Consider the following 21387-nt stretch of genomic DNA (forward strand, 5'->3'; position numbering starts at 1 on the left):
TAAACTCATTTATTGGTTCTAATAGTTTTTTATAGTGGATTCCCTAGGATTTTGTATATACAAGATCATGTCATCTGCAAACAGAAGTAGGTTAATTGTTCCTTTCTTACCCAGATGCTTTATAGTTCTTTTTCTTTTGCCTGGTTTGAACCACAGGTACACTGTTGAATAGAATTGATGAGAGGGACATCCTTTTAAAGGTGCACTTTTGATAGGGTTGAAAGACATATGTTCAACATTTACCAGTCCTGTCTGGTGACCATGGACAAATCACTTACTCTTTCTGTTATCTAAAGTAAATGATAAAAAAAAATTTTTTTAAGTCAGTGATAGCAATATATGCTCTGGCTACTTCACAAGATTCTAAGGATTAAACAAAACAATCACGCACTTAGCAAACCTACAGTGTACATGGAGGGTGGTATATACTTTAGGAGCTCATAAGCTAGTGGAAGAAGACGAGCCACCATGGAAATAATTATAAAAACAAGATAAAATGTGGTGTGAATTAGTAGGCCTATGAATTTTGTGTTTGGACACCTGATTATATGATTTTTGTGGTGATAACTTTGTATAGTCTACTATATGGGAAATGGTTTTAAAATTTAAGATACTAATAACATTGTGGTACCTCCTGGTGTCACCTTACACTACTTTGGATTCCATTTTAACAACTTTTTATTACAAGTTAAAATGATTGTAGCATAGCTAAATCCAACTCTGTTATATACAAAATATGATTTTGTTTTATAGGACTTTGCTATGATTTTGCATACAATTTGGTGTCCACAAGCATTTCTATTTCAAAAGGACATCTGTGCTTAAATTAGAACTGCATTTCTTTTCTCCTCATTTGAGCATCCAAGGTAGGCTGTATTGTTCCTTGCACTCCATTTATTTGAGATTAGCCTAATAATCTTCACTTTAGAATATAAACATGTAGATGATAATCCATGACATAATGGGTGTCATGGGTTCATAAGGCCCTTCTGGGTTCTAACAGTAAATTGTGCTGATGATTTGGCAAAAGAGGTGAATCTTGCTACATTTAGTACTGCCTAGTCGCTATGCCGTCTGTGGCACTTCGCGAGTTGTTCCTTGCTATACTGTTTTAAGAGCTCCTATGGCTAAAGGGTGGTCGTCAGAGTCAGTCAAGCTGTGAAGCCCAAGTGCTTTCAGGTACGGATGCTACAGAATCATGTGAATGAGTTTCTCAGCACCTGCTTCTTAGGGTGAGGAGAAGGCCCCACTCCAAACTCTTCCCCCTCCCGCCGCAGGAGATAGCCACACCTTCCCCCTATCGGCGCGGAGCAGGTGGCCCGGCCCTCCCAGCCTTCGGCACCTTCCACTGTTTGCCCCCAAAGGTTCCCGTTCCATAGACCTGGCTGGCTCACGGGACACGTGACGTGGGTCAGCTGTGTCCCCGGGACCCCCCCTAACCACCGCGGGTGCGACCGCCCAGCACTTGGTCTCGAGATCTGATGCCCCTCCCCCTACAATCCCGGAAGGGGGGGGGCTGGTGACGTCATCATCCGGGTACTCGCCGGCGGGGCCTCTGCTCACAATGGAACAAAAACAAGCGGCCCAAGTCAAACTCTGAGCGACGCGGCTGTGGCTCGCGCGATTAACTCTGTCCTGACCACGCGCCCTGCCAATCCCGACCTCCCAGCTCCTCCGGCGTAGCGTGCCAGGTCCTTTCGGGCTTCCCTCCCCCATTTCTGCCTGTCCTCGTGCCACGGCTCTCACACTGCTCCAGAGCTGAGGGTTCCTGGCCTTAATGCGACCCTGGTGGGGCCAGCCGTAAGACACAGTGTTGCTTAAACAATTTACCGCATTATCTTCCCTTCCCCCACCCCAGCTCTCCGGATTCTAAGCGTCTCTCGCCTGGCCCGGCTTTCCCGGAGGCACGCGCCACTCCTCCCTGGCGGAAGACAGCCCTGGGTGAAGGGGAAGAGGGAACAGAAGGAGCAGCTGAGCGAAAGGGGGGTTGGGGAGGGGGAGGGGGAGGAGGGCTGAGGGGCGGGCCCCGATGGGGGCGGGGCCTGAAGGGGGCGGGGAACATCAGGACCCTGAGCGGCGCTGGGGCTAGTGGGAGTCTGCGCCGTCGTGCTGCTGCCTCAGCCACCACCAGTGCCGCTGCCACCGCTACCGCCGCCGCCACTGGTCGAGCGGTTTTTTTTTTTTTTTGGTTTGCCGGAGCCGCCATATTGAAGAGGACGGGCATCCGCGGCTGCGGAAGCTAGTCTCCGCCGCCGCCGGAGCCGCAGCCTCCCTGCACCCGGCCCTTTTGGGCCTCTGCCGCGCGGAGCCCCTCCCCGCCTCGCTCGGCTCACAGGCCTCGCGGGAGGCGGCCCCCTCAGCGGCTGGCGCTCGGCTCGGCGCCGGAGCTAGCCGCAGCAAAGCGACCAGGCCCGGAGCGGGAACTGAGGCGGCGACCAGTGGAAGGTGAAGCCGCCACTGCGGGAGGAGGAGCAGGAGGAGGTGACGCAGGAGAAACGCACCGCCCGGAGCCCGTCTGCGCTCAGCGAGAGCCCCAGCCTGGGGCGAGAAGGGGGAAGAGAGCCGCCGCCGGCTGAGGAGAAGGAGGCGGCCGCGGCCACCGCTGCTGCAGGCAGACGCTGCGAGCAGTGAATTCCGGCGCCCCAGTGCAGCCCCCTGGTCCTCAAGCCTTCAGCCTCTCGACACACTTTGTCGCCCGTCAACCCTGGGGCCTGGGATGCACCCAGAGTCGGCCTTGACCCGGGACTGAGCCTTGCTGCCGTTTCCGCGTGCCCTGCTTCTGAGGAGAAAACGCCTGTGTCGTGCGGTGAGTAGCCAGCCGCGCGGAGACTACGCGCTTTTCTGGGGCCAACAGCTGGATCGAGGGGAGGGGAGGAGGGCGAGGGGGTGTGCGTGTGCGCGGGTCCTCCCCCAGCGGCCGGCGGCCGGGCCGGGGGCTTCCCGTCTCCCCTTCCTGGGCCCCGGGCGGGGCGGGCGGGCAGGGCTCCGTTCCAAGCGGAGCCGGCGTCCCGGGAGCGTGTCTGTGTGTTTTGGACTGTAAGGGAAAATGGCTGACGGCTCCGTCCCTCCCCCTCCTCCCCCTTCCCGTCCTGTCTGGGGCAGAGTCGGAGGATGGAGTCTCCGGGCGCGGCGTGCCGCCCCCCGCATCCGCAGCAGGGGACCGGGTCGGCGCCGGGGGGGGGGGGGCGGGGGCGTCGGCCCCGGGGCGTGCAGCTCCGCGGGCTTGCGGTCTCTCTCCTTCCCGGTCTCTTTCCACTTGACACCAAACGCCATTACTGAGGTGGAGTGATTTGGAGCCGTAGAGCTAGGCCTCGGCTACGCCTGGCTATCGGGCCCGACTACTTGTCCGCCTCCCCCCACCCTCCCACGATAACCCTCCGTTTTCCTGGGCTCTGTGGTCTGGGAGTCGGAGGCGGGTTATCGGCCGCCTCCACCTCCCTCGCCCCCGTTCATTTACCAAGGGCCAAAGCTGCGAGAGATGTTTTGATGCAGAAAATCGCTTCCAAACGAGCTTGGACCCACCACCTTTCTATTTTTAACTGCTTCTGCAGAAAAAAAAATACATATGTGTGTGTGTGTGTATATACATATATATATAACATGGGCGAGTTAATGATAAAACCTTCAGATTCTTGTGATGTGAGGCTTCGGGTTTGAAAAGTGGTGTATTTTTCATTCATTGTGAAGTATTAAGTTAAAGAGTTACGGAGCAGGTGTATGCATGTTTTGTAATATTTGTATGGATTTCTGTTGGCGACTGGGAGTTTTACACGGGGCTTTTTAATATCTCCAGTAGAACATTCTAAAATTAAACATTTTTTGGAAGTTGCATAGTTATAACGTTAATAGGATTTTCCATCGTGCAGTTTACAGGTGTGTGTAATTTCTTCAGATTGTCTTTGAATTTAACTGAGCGAGTTGTAGATGTAGGTTAAATATTCGTGCTTTATTTTAACGATGGAGGGGCGGGGTAATTGTGGCATTCTTTGACCTGGAAACCCATGAGTCCCCATAAATCTACATAAGGTTTGTATATCTTAACTTTTGAGGAAGAATCTGGGGTGCATTGATCTGAAAACTTTTCAGCAGGTACTCAACCCTCTCTTGGAGCTCATTATCTATTCCTGGTGATTATATGGTAAGAACTCGTTAATCATGACTAGCTTGGTTTTTTCTTAATCTGTACACTTAAAAATAGAGACTACAAACTCCTTTAGATCTCACTGGTCTACTGATTCAGTGGGCTGCCATTTTGGTTTCAGCAAATGCCTTCCTAGTTCTGGAAGATTTATGTATTATATATATACAAAGATGTCAGCATTTGTTTTCTCTATTTTAAAACTCATGTGCTTTGTCATACTTGTCACTTTAACCCTTTAAGCTTTATTATTTGGATTAGAGGGAAAACCAGAGGTATTTGGAATTGATGTACCAAGGGCAAACTCAAAATGTTTCTTATATCCTATGTTTTGCTTTCTCTCATTTAAAAATAAGACATTTGAACTAAGCATATTTTTTCCTCTCTAGCCTTTTCCCTATATTTTTTTCGCGAACATTTAACTTAACAATTCTTAATGTGTTATCTTAATGTTCTTATGCTGTTTCTTCCTTTTGTTTGCTGACCTTGGTGGCTTCTGGGAGGGAGAATTTCTGGAGGGATTAAATAACAGCAAGAACAGTACATGTGAGAATCTAAATTCTTCAGAAAGTAACTTTGAAAGGCAGATTTTACCTTTCACCAAATTGCTGGAATTTCTCAATGTTCCATAGTTTTCTTGTTTTAATCAATGGAACGCTTCAGTAGGATTTACTTTGGTCTCTTTTTTTTTCCCCCAGGATCTTGAAATAAATTTTCTGACATTTCAAGATGATGAGAGATTTAATGGCTGTCTCCTCAAAGATAATTTTTCTTTGACATATTAATAATGCTGCTTAGAGTTTTTGAAAATGGATGTTTCTTGTGAATTTGCCAGTCATCAAGTTCTTGATTAGTTGGACACAAACAAGCATTCTTTAGCTTATTTTTTGTTTCATATGGTTAATTTAAAAACTAACAGTTTGTACTTTAGTTTCAGAATTTTAATATTGAAATGAAACTTTGTTTCAATCAGGTTAAAGAAAGTAGTTTGAAATATATAGAGGTGTGTGTGTTAAAGGATTAGTCCTTTTTAAGTGTTTTGGGCAGTTATGGGGTGGGAGGAGTCTTATTCTGTGATTTTGAGCTAGTTGATTAAAAAAAATTATGTGAGTTTCAGGTGTACAGCATTCTAACTCTTTCTTAAACAAAATAATGGTTTTATGATAGCCTGCATTATCTTTCCCCTCCATTATGTTTCGTCTCGTCTGTGATACGTTTTCTGAATCTTGAAATTTTTTCCCCCAAAATTGAAAAACAGGGTTTTAGTTTCTGTTCAGTTCTTTCAGGAGCTGTGTCTTTGGAAGTGAAGCTATCGTATTTATTGCTAAGTTCTTTTCTTATTTTAACATAGTCTAACATTAATATTTGGAAAAGGGTTAATACATTAGACCTCAACCCTGACTGCACATTAGACTCTCTTGGGGGAGTTAGAAAAAATACTGATGCCTGAATCCCACTACCGGAGACTTGTTAATTGGTCTGATATACAGCTTGGGCAGAGGTATATTTTTAAAAAGCATTATGGGTGGTTCTCGTGCAGAGTTGAAAACCACTTTGTTATTGCTGTTAGCATGTTTTTATTGCATTTTCCAGTGGATAAATAAGATGATTTTTCTCTCAATTGTTTTCAATTATTGGTATAATTGTCATTTGCTAAGAATTATGTACCAGCACTATGTTAAACACTCCATTTATCACCTTATGTGGATAGTGTTATTTCTAATAAACAAATGAAGGACTGAGGTCTGTCAGGTTCAACTAGTGGTGCTTTAACTGCTCTGCCATGTTAGTGAAATGACACTAATTACTATTAAAAAATTTTTTTAGAACTTTTGCTTTGTTTCCTGTCTGAGGGGCTTTAGATTAAAATTTTAATCCAAATGCGACAGTAGTCTGCAATTTGGGAAATAACTTGATTGACCAAGGGAGATGGCAAAGCTTTGCAACAAATAGGTTCTTCTCTTCCCATATGTCTCCCAACGTGTTCAAGTTGATAGTTTAGTTAGTGGTTCTATTTATGGCTAAAATAATGTTAGGCAACTTAATCTAAAAGATGCAAAATCCAGGCATTTGTTTCCCAGTAATTTAAATCACCCCGTAAGTGAACATTTAGTATCATGTAAATTTCTATTATCTCAATTTGAGAATTCTGAATTTCATTTAGCTTAGTTTAAAATCTGTACTTTTCATCAAAAGTTTTCAAAAAGAAGGGTTATTTATGTTGCATTTTTTCAGGATTGATTATTTTGTGGAATGGATGAAATACTATTAACACCTTTATTTGCTGTTTGTATCTCTTAATTCCCTCGGTCTATTGTGCTAAATTCTATATTGGGGGAGGGAAGCCTGCTAATGTAGAATCTATGAGCATTCTTAATGTGGCATACGATTTGTTAGTGATCTTTGTTAAATTAATGATCGCTGTAGTCCTCTTTTCTAGGCTATAAAATATAAGGAATAAAAACCTCATGAAACTTCTGATACTTATGTATATTGGAGTTTGAATTTATCATTCAGTTATTAGTGTTGAACATAAAGTAATGACCAATGTAACATAGTTTTAAGAAATGAGGTGTGGAAAAGTACATCGTTAAGATGAGATGTCTTACCTAAATTTATTCTTCAGATGTGCCTATGCTAGTCTTTTGGGCTTCAGTACACTCTTACACACTAAACATGAAGTATTCGGCAGCAAGTGGGTTTCCAATTACATTTTCAGCAATGATTTTCTAGTTCAGCTGTGTATCACAATCATCTGTGCAGCTTTTTCAAAATGTATTTGCTTAGGTCTTACTCTTTGGAGATTATAATTGAGTAGGTTTCAAGTGGGAACTGGGCATTTAAAAAAAAACTCAAAAGATGATTCTGGTATGCAGCTAGGTGGGTTTTTTTGTTTTTGTTATGTTTTGTTTTGTTTGCAGTTTATTTTAGGGAAAGGGGAGATCTGGGACTCTGAGTTTTGTGCCCTATCATTAGGCAGTAATTATTCTTACTTTGGTTTTGTTGTTCACAATGCTAAAATTCTAGGGACAAATGTAGTGAAAAGTTCAGGCACTAGATTTAATAGTTGGGAGGGACTGGGATTCCACATAGAATTTTATGTATATGGTGCATGTGCCCTCCCACCCACTCCAGACACACAGTATATTCATTGTCTCTTACTGAGGACCTTCTTAGAGTTAGGCTTCCAGCTCTAATACTAACATTATTAATATCTGTTAAGGCATCATTTTCTTTTTCATCCGTTCATCAAGTATTTATTGGGCATCTACCATATGCCAGACACTGTTCTAGAGATTACTGTTGTTTAGAAGCTTATGTTATATGAAGTGAGGTCTGCACTATTGATCTCTAAAGTCCTTCCTAGCTCTAATTTTGTTCTTCATTGTGCTTTATAGAAAGGGACTAAATTAAGTTGCTATAAGTAATACACCTAGTTATAAGCCAATGAAACTTTCCTTTTACTTTTCTTTTTCTTTAAATAAGTTAAGTAGAATTTCCTTCTAAACTCCAGGCTTCTCCAGTGAACCCAAATATCAGGTACAGGGGAAATAGATTCTTTCAGAATTCTTGCATGTTGGCTTTAGAAATAGCTGTACTTAATGGTACTTCTAATTTTGGTCCAGTAATTACATTGTCTGGTGTCACCTGTTTCTCCTCCCATTCCTTTTCTGTATTGATGCTCTGTCAGTAATCTCTACACTGTGTGTTTTTCTGTTTTACTTATTTTGTTCAGATGGCTTGATTAGTTTTGTCCTCCACATTCTTTTAGGATGGTGGCATCCATCTGGTCAGACTCAAGATCCTAAGTCACTGATAACATCCCTAGCACCTAGAAAGTGCCTGGCACATAGACATTCAGTAATTAATTGTTGATTAGTTCACCATATTCTCAGTATGATATTTTTTTCTCTCATTCTCTATTGCTTAGAGTCACGTAACTTGACCTAATCCTTTTACTGGTGAGCAGTCCTGGAAGGAGTCTTAGATCTAATCAAACTCCTTGCTTTTCAGGTGAAGAACATGGCTCAACGAGGTGAAGTAACTTCACTAAGATATTGTGTGTAGACTACCTTCTGCATGAAGTTATTTCCATATCTAACAAGTCACATTAATTATCAATTCTTTGAATTCCATGACCTTTGTAGTCCACTCAAAATTCACACTGAAATTTCTTTCCAGTGGATAATAAGGTCAAGAATTGTGTCCTTTACCTTTGTGTATTACAGAGCACATAGAATAATATTGTTTACAATAATTTTGATTGCCTGAATGGCAAAATCTGGGGGAACGTACAATTCCCAGTGTCAAGAACTGCTTGTACAAAATTGATATACCGTCATATTATGGCCCCTTTTCGTTTATCCTTTCTGTAACTGATCAATCATGTGTAAGCTTTGAACACTTCAGATCCTTATTGGCCAGCTGTTACCAAAGGAATTGTTTTCCTTGGGATGATTTTGAGCTAGTAGTCTTGGATCCCCTCCTCATTCACAGAACCTGTGAAGTGGCAAGAGGAGAAAATTAGGAAGAAAAAAAGGAGTAGGAGAAGCCCCTCTTTCCTGTCCAGTATGTCCATTTTCTTCCCACTGACTTCGGTGGTTATTGAAAGTTGTAAATTTAGGTTGTTGGTTACATCTCTCTTTTCTGGTCTTTTCTCTCAACTAGTTACTTAGAATTTCTAAATAAGTCTACTTGATTAACTTGGACCCCATAAGGCTTGGAAATTATATAGTATTAGACCCACGTTCTACCTAATAGTATTTTGTCTCTGATCAAGGTAGTGTAGAAAGATTTGGTTGCTCTCCTTGATAACACCTCCTGAGTTCAGAGCAGGGATCAGCAAACTTTTTCTTGTAAAGGGCCTAGAGGGAGTTTAAAAGTCAATTTCCACAGACTTTAGAGTTAAGAGTCTGTGGGACAAAGAGCACCATTTTGAAAGCGGGGCAGTGGTGTTTGATACTCATGTTAAAACTAAATTGGAAAGAGGCATTATCAAAATATTTTATTAATTTGATGTCTCAGGGGATAATAGTCTGTATAAATGAATTTGTCAGAACACCAAAGCTTGCTCTTACTTAAACCAACTTACTATCTGGTGGAAAGCTTTCTAAAGATGTTACATACTTTTTCTTTATAATTTTTATCTTATTATGAAATTACTGTAATCTATTCTGTTAAGAAAAAGTTTGAGTGGCATAAGGTAATAAAAGCAAAAAGCAGAACACACAAAGCCCACCTCTGATAATTCCATCATAGGGAAGCAACCATATTATTAGACGTGTGTTAAATCAAGGGTTCTCATCAGTTACATAATCAGTTTACTAAGTCATGTTATCTAGTGTTCTCTGCCCTCTGCATCCACTACTACCTCAGGACTTGAGTGTGTGCTGTTTGTTCACCCAGCCTAGGAGACAATTTTTGTGTCTCTCCTCTCCCTTTTTAGATACTATTTTTCTAAATACTCCTCAAAACTCTCATGATCATGATTTTCCAATTTTCCTACTGTTTAAAAATTTCTTTTCCCCTGTCCTCCATTCACTTGACTCAGGATTCACTATACACTTCCTATGCTTTCCCACTTCTATGGCTTTGTTTCCTCAAATCTCCTTTTTTAGGGGCTTCCTGTTCTTTGCTAGTGCCAGTAACATCAGGAGTATAATTTATTTGTTCTTTGGCCTGTTTCATTTTATGCATCTGTTGCTTTTCCTCTTCAGTGGCTATTGAGGTTTACAGGATGGTTCACATATACACTGAAAGGCCCCATACTTTTGAATTAATGTTTTTGGTCTTTTTCTTAAGCTAGCTCGTTTTCTCAGTAATGTTTGTTTTCACTGTTGTCCTTCGTGGTTCCAGTCTTAGTTTCCTCCCTTTTTAATGTGTTCTGGACTGGGAAATGAGGTAACAGTTGCATATTAAAATTGTGTATATAAAGAGAATTCTTTATGAGAACTTTAATGAGCTCTGCTTCCTGTTTCTATACCTTTTCCCATTGAAACATGTTAGCTGGTCCTTGCCATGATACATTTGGCTTTTATATAGTCAGTACTTTAATACAGTATGTTAACAGTCCTTCTCTAAGTCAATTTCAGACTTTAAATTAACCTCCCTTCTTTAAGTGAGGTTCAAACTTCTGTCCATTAGCTGATGAAGCAGGTTTCTTTTTATTGCAGGATGGTATTGCATGCCTGAGAACAGTTCTATTTCAACAGCTTTGCTGTGTTTGTACGACAGTGTTAATTTGCAAGTTCAGTTGTATTTTACCCCTTTATAAAAATGAGCAGAAAATAGAACTGCGTCAGCTGAAAGTCTCAAACCTGATTATTGTTGAGACTGGGAACTGATCAGGGATATGAAACTTACTGGGTTAGGCTGTGCTTATTAGTTATGTTGGGTGATTTTGTTCAGTGGTGAATGAAATAATTAGAATGAAACAGGAAATTAAGTATGGCAAATGTGTAATAAAGCTTACATGTCAAAGGTGAGGTATAATGAGGGATTTTATAATACTTTTCCTTTACTCTGACTCAGAGTTGAAAAAACCTTTAGAAACATGTGACTCTTTTGTTTGGCTTTGAAATACTTGACTTATGTCATATTTTCAGGAATGCATTATGTATGAAAGGAGGGTACTGCCTATACAGTGTTTGCCTAGACTTTTGTGGAAATGACGACAGAAAATCTCATTTACTTATATTTAATCAGTCTTTATTTATCTTTTTACTGTGTTCTTTATCCATTGATATTAGTTATCCAAAATTCTTTTTTAATTGAACATAATTGACATGCAGTATTAGTATCAGGTGTAAGTTATGCAAACTTCTTGAGAGTTTTTAACTTGGAGCTTCCTGAACTGGAGTGAGAGGGATTGTGAGTTCCAAACTGAGGGTTGCAGGGGGAGCCTGATGTAGTGTATTCTTTGTCTCATAGTGGATGTCATTATCCGAGCCTTATGTCAGCTGTCTTGAATTGCTCCTACTTGAGGATTACCTTAGTTATCCTCAGTGCATCCTGGGAAGAAGAATCCTGTCAGTGAAAAGAGAATGGTGGAAAGTTTCTTCGGTTTCTGTTCATCTACACAGCCACAGAAATCAGGTTCTCCTTTTGTCTTCCTGCTCTCTTCCCAGATACTGCTCAAAACTCTTACCATGTGAGTTCTTCCCAAACTAGGTCATTTTGACATTTCTGTCTATTTTTCTGAGGATGCTCCAGCATTTCCTATTCCCATGGATTTACTCTTGGAACTCCATCTTCCCTTTGTGGCTAGCCTACAGTGCCTAGCTCACATGCCATCTTCATGAACTGTTTTGTGATTCTCTCCAGTTGGAAGTGGTCTTTATTTTCTCTAAACTCTGGTAGCTTCCTGTCCCCCACCCCCATGCTTTTCTTTTGGCATTCTACTTTTTGTTTCTTTGTGCTTCTTTAGAAAAGCCCCGGGAAAGTGGCTCTGAGAAGTTTCCTGAGGGTCAGTTGATAGTCTCTAAATCTGAACTGTCCTCTATGGGTGGTCACAACCTCCTCAGCCTGTTTGACCATGTAGCGGATAGTAAAGAGCACTAATCTCGTTCAAAAGGCTTGGGTTATGATTGTAACTACACTACTAGCTAGTGAGCAAGTTATTTAACCTCGATGAAATTGTAAAACGAAGGATTTGGACTAGGTGATTGCTATCTTATAACTATTGAATTTATTTTTATGCCATCCTGGCACAAGGGGATATAGATGAATCCTTACTTTATAGGCTCTAATGTCTAGTGGGCCAGACAATTACACAGTGTGATAAATTCTGCACTAAGTAAAGGTGTGAAAAATGGAATGTTAGAAGGGATGACAAAATCATTCTAGTTTGGGTTTGTTTGTTTTCAAAGGTGTACTATTTTGGTGACCCTATGAATTAGAGCAGGGACTTCTGGGCAGAGGGAACAACATGAGATCAGGGTTTTTAACCTCAACACCATTGACAATTTAGGGCAGATAATTCTTCGTGTGAGGTGCTGCCCTATTACTCCCTGACCTCTACCCACGTGATGCCTGTGGTACTCTTCCTCATCAGATGTGACAACTAAAAATGTCTCCAGACATTGCCAAGTGTGCCCTGGGGGGAAAATTTGAGAACCACTATTCAAAATGGAGGAATGGAAGTATGAACGTGTGATGTTACTAGAGAAAAGCTAGTATTAGAATGTAGAAGAAAGACTAGAGGTATTGGGAGGGGAGAGGGATTATAGGAGATGAGAGTAGCAAGATAGTTTGAGTGAGGCTAAAGTACAAGGGATGCCTTAGTGCCATGTTAGAGCACTTTTGTTTTGGCAGTAATGAGGTGGGCCTTCAAGTTTAAGCGACAGGAACAGATGATTAGATCTGTTTGTTTCTGAAAGATAATTCTGATGGCATCATGGTGGACATGTTGGAGCATTTGGTAGCAGGGAAATTGAGACAGTACTTTTAATGATTTGCATGAGAGGTGATAAAGAGAATGATTTAGGGAATGGAGTAAAGGAATGAGATACCCAGGACTCCACTTGTATGAGATTGGTGCTGCTAATATGACTTTGGCTTCTTTGTCACTGAATACAGTACTTAGCTGAAAAGCCTAACACCTTTATTATCTCCCCCTTCAACCCTTTCCCCCACTCCCCATGAAGAGCTTCTGTCTCTTGAGATCTCTTGAAAGGTCATCAGGAGAAAGAAATCTGGGTTATAGAATGACTGTTTTCCCAATGCAGTTCCATTACTTAAAACAGTGAATTATCAAAGTATATACCTTTTTTTTTTTTTTTTTTTACCAACTTCCTCCCCCAACATGTAGGGGACTAGAATCTAGCATCCAGTTGAATGTTGACTGTAGGCTCTCCATGGTTTGCATAGGTTGTATTTTACAGCTTTCAAAAGAGATTGATACACAAAAATAGATGAATAATATTATTGTATAAATAGGTGGAGTAATTTCGTTGGCTCCTATTTTGGAAGGTTTTTTGTTTGTTTAAAAGCACTATTCATGTTTTAAGTGAAAATGGAAGTCAGTGGAAGGATACTGGACTTGGAGTCATAAGGGCTGTGTTTCAGTTCCAATTATCCCGCTCTCTCCTCACTACTCTTACGTAAAACCAAGGTGCTGATGAGAAATGACTTAAGCTACTTTTTTTTTTCAATTAATAAAGCTTATCACTATCCCTAGAGATGTGGGGAAAACTGGAGTCTAGAAAAGAGAAATTTTCAAAAAGGTAAAGGGTTAATAGGCTTTGAGAGTTGTTGGATTGACAGGTAAAGGGAAGGATAATATAATTTGAAAGCTTACTCACCTTTGTTTTTCCTTTGTGGAGGTTTTTATTTTATTTTTAGTACCCCGTGGGTTAATTGTGCTTGCACAACAGCTTGTAGTGTGAATTTAGGCAGTATAGATTTGGTAGCCATGGGTATAATTTGGCTGGCAGAGCAGCTTAAAGTTTGGTTGTTTTCATCTGAAGTCTAGATTAAGCTTTAAGAACATACTGTTGTTAAAAAGTGATCTAGCCTGCTAGGGGAAATAATGTTCAGGGGAAATTGTTTTTTCTGAATTGAGGATGAAAGTATGCAGATAAATATAGTAGCAGTGATTTCTTCTGGCACAGATGGTTTCAGAGAAAATGTTGGTAAGTCGTTTTTCATAACTGTAAGAGAAGTAGCAAAAGAAGCCTGTCGTTCTTATTGTGTATCATTAGGCCAGACATTCTTAAACTTACAGGTCTCAGGACTCCTTTATAATTATTGAGGACCTCAAAGAGCTTTTATTTATGTGGGGGTTTATTTGTTGATATTTATTATATTAGAAAATTAAATGGTGACATTTTTTTAAATTATGTATTCATTTAAAAATAAGACTCATTGCATGTTAGTGTAAATAACACTTTTATGAAAAATAGCTTCCAAAACAAAAGTGGAGAAGAGGGACATTGTTTTACATTTTTGCAAATACCTCATACCTGGCTTAATAAAAGACAGCTGAATTCCCTCTGCTTCTTCCTCAATCTGTTGTGGTATATAATACATCATGTAGCCTCTAGAAGAACTCCACTATATACCTCAGAGAGAGTAACAGTGAAAATGGCAAATAGTGTCGTCTTATTACAAAAACAATTTTGATCTCTTGGATTTACTGAAAGGGTCTCAGTGAACCACACTTTGAGAACCAGTGTCTTAGACTCCCAAGGGAAGTTTGGCATTATCTTTTGAGTGGCTTACCTACTATAATTTTTTATTTTTTAGTTGAGATAGAAGTTGCATACAGTCAGGTCCACAAACCTTAAGTGTGTAGTTTGATAAAATTTTGTATTTGTAAACTTTTAAATACATTTGTAAAAAATGTATACATCTGTATAACTACCATTCACATCAGCACATAGAACATTTCCAGCAATGCAGAAGGCTCCCTCATGCCCTTACCACTCAAAAAAAAAAAAAACCCCAATATTCTGATCCATATCTTTCAATGAATTAGTACACCTGTTTTTGAACTTCATCTAACAGAATAATACAGTATGCACTGTTGTGTCTCGCTTCTTTTGTCCAACACATGACTGATTTATTTCTTCTTTTTCATTACTATGTAGTCATTAAATGAAATACACCATGATTTATTTATCCATTTTACTGTTGGCGGACTTCAGATTGTCCAGTGTTTTCACTAATTATGAAGAGTGTTGCCATGATTGTTTTGTACGTCTTTTGATATATGCCCAGAAGTGGAATTGCTGGGTTATAGAGTATATGTGTGTTTAGCTTTAGTAGATACTGCCAGATTTCCCAAGTAGTTGTTTGTAATAGTTAACAATCCTAAGAGCAGTGTAGTTCATGTTCTTCCTTATCAAGACTTGATATTGTCAGTCTTTTTAATTTTAGCTGTTTTGGTGGTGATTTAGGAATATCTAATTGTGGCTTAAATATTCATTTGCCTGTATCTAATGATAGAACCTTTTCATATGTTTATTGATCTGTTTAACTCTGTTGGTCTATTTAACTCTTAATCTATAAAACCTGAAGTTTGGCTTGAAAGTCTCTTGCAGCTCAGAATCACTAGTTGAGCAAATTCTCTGAATTCTTTAAAATGAACTTAATTGGTCTATTAGTGACAAAGAAAATAAACATTCCTGATACTTTTTAAAATAATTTATGCATTTTGGCTTTAGAATGTGTATGGAAAGATCTTAGTACTTAAGAGAGTCAGTTACTTGATATTAAAATATGACCTTTAGAAATAAACCAAGAAGACAAAAAATATTAAGTATTGGCGAGAATGTGGTGAAAAAGAAACCTTTATGCATTGTTGGTAGGATGTAAATTGGTGCAGCCTCTGTGGAAAACAGTATGGAGGTTTCTCAAAAAATTAAAAATAGAAACTACCGTGTGATCCAGCAATTCCACTTCCACTGCATATTTATCCAAAGAAAACGAGAACACTAACTTGAAAAGACATGCACCCCTGTGTTCATTGCAGCACTGTTTACAATAGCCAAGATATGGAAACACCTTAAGTGTCCATTGATAAATGGATGGATAAAGAAATTGTGGTATGTGTGTATATATTATTCAACTATAAAAAAGAATGAAATTTTGTCATTTGCGACAACACAGATGGACCTTGTGGGTGTTGTGCTAAGTGAAATAAGTCAGAGAAAGACAAATATTGTATGATCTCTCTTATATGTAGAATCTTAAACAAACAAACCCAAGCTTATACATACAGAGAACAGATTGCTGATTGCCAGAGATGGGGCTGGGGTGGGAGAAATGGGTGAAGGGCGTCAAAAGTTAAAAACATAAAAATAAATAATATGTTCAATATCTTAAAAGGTATAAACCAGAATTATTCCATTTTAAAGATGAGGTTCCCTTGCCTTTAGCTTTTCTGCTTCTCATTTTATTTGTTGCCTGTCAAAAATATTGCTGACCTCTGGCCTCTTTTTTTTTTTTTTTTTAAGTAGTGTCTCAATATACTAAGGGAGGAGGTGCTGTAACTGAATTAGAATGTTTTCTATGCAACATTTAAAGTTTAGTGTTGCTGCTTCAACGCTAGTCTTTATAATTTTCATTTTCAGTTACTTTGTATAGCTTCTGCTGTTGTTTCTCTTTTAAGTATTAGCTTTCATGGTATACTGCAGTATGTTATTTTGAATCTTTAGGATTAATTGTACACAGACATACAGACGTGAAAGGATACCTTTTCTCTTAAATCTCTCTTAATGGAATCTACATTGTAAACCCACATTACAGAATAACGCAAATGTCCAACTAATGAATTCATAAATAAAATGTGTACCATACAATGGGATATTTTTCAACAATAAAGAAAAAGTACTGATACATGGTACAACTTGGATGAGCCTTGAAAACGGTCATGTTAAGTGAAAGAAGCCAGTCACAAAAGACTCCGTGTTGTATGATACTGTTTATATGAAATGACCAGACTAGGTAAATCTATAAAGACAAAAAGTAAATTAGCTTGGGGCTGGAGGTGAGGGAGGAGGGAATGGGGAGTGACTGCTAATAATGGCTATAAGGTTTTCTTTTTGGAGTGACGCTGGTAATAGCTGTACAGCTCTGAATAAACTATAAATAAAATAGTTGAACTGTACACTTTAAATGAATGACTTAGAGTATGTGGATTATATCTCAAGACTGTTATTTAAGAGATGGCCCACACTGTCTATAGAGTGTGTATCTACCTTTACTTTAAACTCTCCCTGCGCCCCCCATACATCTCTCTGAACAAATCTACCTTCACTCAAAACAGACAAAAGATTGTTACTTAAAAAGCTATTCTATGTAACTTCAAATATAGCGGAGAAAATCTCATTGAATACAAGGAATTTTAAATTCTTTGGTTTCCTTTTCACAGTCTTTACATTTGTGATTTAATCTCACTGTGGAAAGTTCAGGCATAAAGAGTACCTACTGGATGCACACTGAAAATGATAATTATTTATAATCTATCTGCCTTGCTTAAAATGTTGACTAAGTGAAGTGAAGTCTCTTCACTGTGTTTGATCAGCATTTCATGATTGGATTAGTAACTTCTAAAAGTGTTAACTAACTTTGATAAAGGTTAGTAAGAGCTATTAATAAATAACTTTGAGTTGTTTATCTTGTCATTTAACAGAGTAGACTGATAAGTCGGCATACTTTTCTGTGACATTTGGTATGTGACTGTCTAATATTTTAAGTTAACATTGCTCACTTGCTTTTTATTAACAGGTTGATTTGTTTAGGGATGAGAATTTATTGAGACCTAGCGCCCTTTGTTAAGAATTTGATAAAGAAATGTTTTAGTAAAAGTATATATTTTCTCGAAAAGTGTTCTAAGTGTATGTACACTATAAATCTCAGTATTTTGAAGGATTATGATGTAGAAAGTGGTGAACGGTAACTTTTATTTCAGTGGGCAGAACTACAAGCAATAGGTATCAGTGACAAGGGAAATAGACTTGACTCGATTAAAGGAAGACCTTCCTGCTGACAGCAGTGAGCTTCACAGTGTTGTAACTGAAAACCTTAAAGGGAAGATTAGACGTAGAATTTCCTACATTTGGAGCAGTTAATTTCCAAATTTTAATAGTCTTTGGGCACCCCCTCACCCCAATTCCCTGCAAAGTTCTAACCTTCAGAGCATCTCTTTGATGCCCTTTTTGTGCTCAAGTTAAAACATAAGTATTTTCTTTTAAAAACAGGTTTGTTTTCATTTTTATGATATTCTTAAACATTAGTACATGTATTTTGGAGTACCTGGATAATTGTCTCACAATCAAGAACTGCCACACCATTTCAGTACTTGTGTTAGCTTTGTGTTTTTAATGCATTGGTGATTTGTCAGGTAATGAGAGCAACAGAAGCAGACTTAACACATAAATGATGTGTTGATGTAGAAGAAAAATTATGTCAAGACAAACTGTATGTACAGAGTGATGTAATTCAAGTCGGAGAGGTGTATCTCCCACATGATGGTAGTAGGCTAGCCATGCAAAACTCAAAGGAGAGGGGAGGGTATAGCTCAAGTGGTAGGGCGCATGTTTTTAGCATGCATGAGGTCCTGGTCAATCCCCAGTACCTCCTCTAAGAATAAATAAATACTAAGTAAACCTAATTACCTCCCCCCACCAAAAAATAAATAATTAAATAACTAAATGTTGGGGAAAAAAACCTCAAAGGAACCCTTTAGCAGTCAGCAGTATGCTGCCATCTGTCACATATTAATATTAATAGTTTTGTTTGTATTTAGTTAGTAAATGTTTTGTATAAGCAATAAGCATAAGGAGTTTAATTCTAATTTCATTTATGCACATGTTTAAGCGGCATTAAAATAGAAAGTAATTTAAATTCACTTTTAAAAATTCTGTTAAGGTAGAACTAGATTTGGCAAACATGAACCAACTTAGTATTGTCAATAAAAATCTGGTGCTTGGAGTCAGGTGACTGGAACTGGGACTCCAATTCCATATTTACTAGATTATTCCACTATTTATTGAATGAAAAATATACTTCATCTTAAAAGGGTGGTTCATTTGTTCATTCTTTTACTCAGCAGATAATTAGTTTGCTAACTGTGTAGCACTGCATAATTTTGATGCCTTCTTGTTAACTGGTTTCTTCAGTCTTCCTATTATCACATTTTCTTTAGAGCCAGCACAAATCCTGATAGGAATACTGTGCTATGAATTATCTCACAGATGGTAAGATTTGATTTGAAACTTTTTAAAAAGTAGGGCAAAATTTTGAAATATGGGAGGATTCTGTGTTAATGTTAACAGAATAATAAAAGCAGTTATATTAGTAAAACTGTTGAGGCTGTTTATTCATTTCAAAGTTCAGCCTGTGCAATTAAGATATGTGTATCAGGAGCATAGAATCCTGGTAATTTATAGTTGGGAGAGTACTTCTCCCCGGACTGATCTAGAAATCATATTCATAGGGAGCCTGGAAGGTTCGGAAATAAGAATTGTCAAGAGTACATAATAACCTAATTAACATTTCAAGGGAGAAATAACCAGCACTTGATAGAACACCTGCTGTTTATTGGGTGCCTTCTCTGTGTATGGCACTTCATATACATTCTCCCATTAAAGCTTCCCGGTAGTCTCTGAAGGTATTAGCCACCTTGAGAGAAAAAGAAAGCTACTTGGAGATTAAATATGATCTATTATATTGCAATTGCTGAAAAACCTCGCGTTCTGCAAAATCATGCAGCAAAAAGTAAGAGGGCTTATGGGGAAATAGGATTAAGCAAACTGATCACCCAAAATCAATGTAACTTTGTAATTAGAGCCCTAACAAAAACAATAAAAATTCCAATAAAATAAACAGCACAGTTTAAAAGATCCTAAATTCCCGACAAACTATAGTGAATATAGGACTCAAAAAAAAAAAAGTAACCTAATGGGACCCTTCCATATAGCAAGCAGTTGCAGTTAACTGAGTTAGGAACGCAAGGCTGAAATAAAATGCACAAAGATCAGGAGGAACAGTAAACGTACTTCCAAGACAGCATGTGGTCATACCAAGCCAAGAAAAATGTAGGGTAATGGCTGTCCAATCCAGAACTTTATCTGCCAACCCTCATGCTGCATTCAGCTGTTGTTACGTGGGGCAAAACATTAATATGTTGAGGGGGAAATTGCTTATAAATTAACATGATTTGCAAGTGTGTATGTGAGCATTTGCCAGTGAGCTAAATCTCATTACAAAACTACAGGCATACCTCGCTTTTGTGTTTTGCTTAATGCTCTTGGCAGATGATGATGTTTGTGTTAAACAAATTGAAGGTTTGTGGCAACCTTGCTTTGAGCAAATCTTTTGGCATCATTTATCCAACAGCATTTGCTCACTTCTTGTCTTTGTCACATTTTGGTAATTCTCACAATGTTTCAAACGTTGTCATCATTATATTTGTTATGGTGATCTGTGATCAGTGATGTTTATTACTATTGCAAGTAGATTATGACTTGCCGAAGACTGGTGATGGTTAGCATTTTAATCAATAAAGTATTTTTAAATTAAGGTATATGCATTTTGTTTTTACACATAAACTGCTGTTGCACACTAATAGACTACAGTATACTGTAAACATGACTTTTATATGTCTTGGGAAACCAAAAAATTCATGTGACTCACTTTACTGAGCTATTTGCTTTATTGTGGTGGTCTGGAACTGAACCCACAGTATCTCTAAGGTATGCCTGTACATGTTTTGTAGGTGAACAGATCTCATGTTTACCAAGTCTTTTTCACTCTAAAACACATTCATGTTCCATCCTCAGTACTAAATTACAAATAGTTGTCTTTAAAGTGTATGCCCTTCAATGGAATGTTACTTGAGAGGGAAGGGAACTAATACTTAACTGGACAGCTCTGACATTTAAAGATAATCATTACCTTACCTAATCATTACAACCATAGCCTTGTATCCTCAGGTGAGGAAACTGAGTCCCAAAGATGTTTGGGAACTTTGCCTGTGATCACACAGAAGTATCAGAGCAGAAATTAAAATTCACATATGTCTGGTTAGAAAACTTGCTTTTGTATATACCACACTGCTTCTTGTAAAACAGTTTTGAGACCTTTAACAAGAGTGGTTGGCTAAAATACTTAATAGGATTGATGAAGTCCTTCTGTCTCTCCCATAGCACTGAACTAGAAATGGAGATGTGGTATAGCAAGGGGATGAGCAGAGCTGTTGGTAACAAGGTGTCTAGATTTGAAATTTAGGATTGTCCCCTATTAGTTATTTCATCTTAGTCAGATTACCCTTATATTACCTTAGTTTTTCTCATCTGTTCAAAGGTAAAAAAGAGTACTTACCTCTTAGGGTTATGAATATTGAGTGAGTTAATAGATCAGAACGTTTTAAATGATAACATGGCATATGGTAACTGCTCTGAGCTGTTGTTTTGTCTGTCACTCTTGTCCCATTGCTTCTCTCATTTCCTTTTTGGTTCTTTTTCTCCTCTTACCCCATACTGCTCTCCTAATTTCTCTCCTCCCTCCCTATCCCTTCATATAATGGATTTGAAATATGTTAAATATAGATTGCACTTATTGAATATTGATGTTTTTAATACCTCCTAAGTTTTCTTTGATGTTTTGGGTATATATGTTTGGATGCCTGTTGTTTGTAGAGCTGGACGGTTTTCTAAAATAGTGGTTTATGAGGACTTACAGTGTTTTCCTTAAGGTAAGTGCTGTGGAACTGAGTATATAGGTATGCTATTTCAGTCTAAATT

General features: G+C 38.9%; 1 protein-coding gene across 4 annotated transcripts in view; it reads left to right on the forward strand.

The window, feature by feature from the left end:
- Positions 1-2631: 2631 nt before the first annotated feature.
- USP9X (ubiquitin specific peptidase 9 X-linked) overlaps positions 2632-21387 on the forward strand; it is a 113604-nt gene continuing 94848 nt past the window's right edge. For all 4 annotated transcript variants that reach the window (XM_031671291.2, XM_015245713.3, XM_031671293.2 and 1 more), the window contains exon 1: positions 2632-2806. The gene's annotated coding sequence lies outside the window, so the exon portion shown is untranslated. The remainder of the gene's footprint in view (positions 2807-21387) is intronic.

This window comes from Vicugna pacos, chromosome X (assembly GCF_048564905.1).
Source record: "Vicugna pacos chromosome X, VicPac4, whole genome shotgun sequence".
NCBI lineage: Eukaryota > Metazoa > Chordata > Mammalia > Artiodactyla > Camelidae > Vicugna > Vicugna pacos.